Raw genomic sequence first — 3,514 nt, 5'->3', positions numbered from 1 at the left:
CAGGTGTGGTGTTACCTGGTTGCCAGGAGCTGGGCAGGATGCCAGCCAAAGCATCATAGATTGCTATGAGCTCTTACCAACCTGGGACACTCTGGCTTGTGACCCCACAGTGATCACGTGATCTGCACATGGTCCTCCTGGATCCTTATCGTTGGATCCAGGAGGACCATCGACTGAGACCAGGACCTCAGGCTGTCCTATTTACAGGGATGGCCCTGGTTCTAGGAAAGGTATTGCAACTCATTTTGAAATCCATCCCAGCAAAAACTGATAACATAAGCTTTAAGTAACCCCCGAGTATAGGTCTGCTTTGAAGCTTTGGATAGAGCCTTCAAGTGTTGAAGCCTCTGTCTAGGGAGGTTCTGGGGATCCACCCTCCCTATTTCTCCTAGTGACATTGAATGAATGTGAGGGAGAATCAAAAATTCTTACAGTTGTCACCAGAACAGGAGGTAAGGGGAATTCTTCCAATAGGGACACCTGTTCTGGTGACAACTGTCTAAAGCTGGCCTTACATGGAACTCATTTTGGCCATTTCCTGGTGACTTCCTGGCCAATATTCAATCCATGGTGGTCCTACCAGCACCACCCAACTGAATGGACTTGTGTCAAAGGAGCCAGGTGGAAAATTGTTGGCCGAACAGTGACAGCAGCCAATCAGCTCTAGGCACTGCCAGTCAGAATACAATAGCTGGCAAGGGAGAGTCAGGTATACCTAAAATGGGTAGAAAATGACACATCATAAGCCTCTATTGTGAGTCCATATCTGTGGCACATACATCCCCCACCATAGAAATTTACATGAAATGCCAGGACGGCGGATTGTCCACTGCTGCCGGCTCAGCAACTGCAGCGTGAATTCAAGACTAAAAATGGAGGGAAGATGTAGAAAGTTGCAGAAGAGAGATCAGAATATTTATCTGGAACAAAAGAAGGTGTTAGCGTGGAGAAGTGACGATGTCCAAAATAAACAAGACATGGAAGAGATTATCATAACCCAGAGATTATGTGTAGATCAGGAAACGCAGACAAACCACTGAGGAGCTAGAAGAACGGAGAGAGAGCAGAGAAATGACCATGAAAGACGATGGACGCCGAGACTGTCACATGGAAGGAAGGAAGGAAAGAAGGAAGGAGGTGTTCAGGCAAAACATCAATCCCTTATAATACAATACTCAGCAACCCCAACAACTCATCACAGCTCACTGTCATCTCAGAGCGGGAAACTGAAATACAACGGGATGTACATAGTCCTAGTCCAAATAAACCTACCAGATAATTGGCTACATCTATGTATCTATCTATGTATCGATCTATGTATCTATCCATCCATCTATGTGTCTATCTATGTATCGATCTATGTATCTATCCATCCATCTATGTATCTATCTATGTATCGATCTATGTATCTATCCATCCATCTATGTATCTATCTATGTATCGATCTATGTATCTATCCATCCATCTATCTATCCATCCATCTATCTATCCATCCATCCATCTATGTATCTATGTATCTATTGTATCTTCTATCTATCTATCTATCCATCCATCTATCTATCTATCCATCCATCTATCTATCCATCCATCTATCTATGTATCTATGTATCTATTGTATCTTCTATCTATCTATCTATCTATCTATCTATCTATCTATCTATCTATCTATCTATCTATCTATCTATCTATCTACATCTATCTACATCTATCTATGTATCTATCTATCTATGTATCTATCTATCTATCCATTTATCTATCTATATTGTTTTATCTATTAATAGAGATATCTAACTATCTATCTTTCCATTTATTGGTCCTGTCTAGAAAGATAGACTGACAAATATCTAGATAAATAAATAGGCTGATGTATAGATAGATAGATAGATAGATAGATAGATAGATAGATAGATAGGTAGATAGAGAGATAGATAGACACATTGATAGAGAGATAGGTAGATAGATAGATAGATAGATAGATAGATAGATAGATAGATAGATAGATAGATAGATAGATAGATAGATAGACATTGATAGAGAGAGAGAGAGAGAGAGATAGACACATTGATAGAGAGGTAGAGAGATAGAGAGGTAGAGAGATATTAGATAGACAGATAGATAGATATTAGATAGATGTTGATAGAGAGATAGGTAGATAGAGAGATAGAGAGATAGATAAATAGATACATTGATAATAGATAGATAGATACACATTGATAGAGAGGTAGAGAGATAGAGAGGTAGAGAGATATTAGATACACAGATAGATAGATATTAGATCGATAGATGTTGATAGAGAGATAGGGAGATAGATAGATAGATAGGTAGATAGATAGATAGATAGATAGATAGATAGATAGATAGATAGATAGATAGATAGATATTAGATAGATAGATAGATAGATAGATACATTGATGATAGATACATTGATGATAGATACATTGATGATAGATACATTGATGATAGATACATTGATGATAGATACATTGATGATAGATACATTGATGATAGATAGATAGAGACACATTGATAGAGAGATAGGTAGATAGAGAGAGAGAGAGAGATAGACACATTGATAGAGAGGTAGAGAGGTAGAGAGATATTAGATAGACAGATAGATAGATATTAGATAGATAGATGTAGATAGAGAGATAGAGAGATAGATAGATAGATAGATATTAGATAGATAGATAGATACATTGATGATAGATACATTGATGATAGATACATTGATGATAGATACATTGATGATAGATACATTGATGATAGATACATTGATGATAGATACATTGATGATAGATAGATAGATAGAGACACATTGATAGAGAGATAGGTAGATAGAGAGAGAGAGAGAGATAGACACATTGATAGAGAGGTAGAGAGATATTAGATAGACAGATAGATAAATATCAAATGAATGGCCCATAAAAAATACTTGATTTTCGTGTATCTCAAAGTGGCGGCAAAATAAATGATGTGAATGTATTTGTAGACATGCTATACACACACACACACACACACAGACACATAGTTATTCTGATGTACTGTACTGCTCCATTTATAATTGATCCAAGGCTCAGGAATACACAGCTCTGCATTCCCAGTGTAAGTTATAGCATTGCACACAGACTGCTGCGCCCCCCGGGTCTCCACTGACTCCAGCTCAGGGAATAAACGCTGAAGTCCAGAGCTTGTGTAAGGGCCCCAATAACATGACCACTAGGCAGGCTGACCACACATCACAAGTCTCTTGCGTCATTCATTTTACCAGTTGACTAAATGTACATTTACTTCATAACTTGCATCCAGTGTAAACCTTAAACATAGAGTGATCTTATTATACGGTTATACCGAATCTGCGAGTTATAGAATTCATAATAAAAGGATATGACTGCTAATATCAATTGGTATCAACAAGTAAAAACAAAGAGGTAAATCTGTTCAGAATGGAAAATAAAATAGAATAATACATTATGATAGAATAATATAATGTGAAATGATATCATTTGACTTGGA

The 3,514-nt window shown here is 37.4% G+C and overlaps 1 protein-coding gene across 1 annotated transcript in view; it reads right to left on the bottom strand.

Annotated features, from left to right (window-relative positions):
- The window catches only part of DLX4 (distal-less homeobox 4), a 15,127-nt gene that overhangs the window by 10,534 nt on the left and 1,079 nt on the right, over positions 1–3,514 (bottom strand). The window lies entirely within an intron of this gene.

This window comes from Nanorana parkeri, unplaced genomic scaffold (genome assembly GCF_000935625.1).
Source record: "Nanorana parkeri isolate BGI_ZX_2015 unplaced genomic scaffold, ASM93562v1 scaffold96, whole genome shotgun sequence".
NCBI classification, from domain to species: Eukaryota; Metazoa; Chordata; class Amphibia; order Anura; family Dicroglossidae; genus Nanorana; species Nanorana parkeri.
The sequence above is the reverse complement of the archived record's forward strand: the minus strand, read 5'-3'. Positions and strand labels throughout refer to the sequence as shown.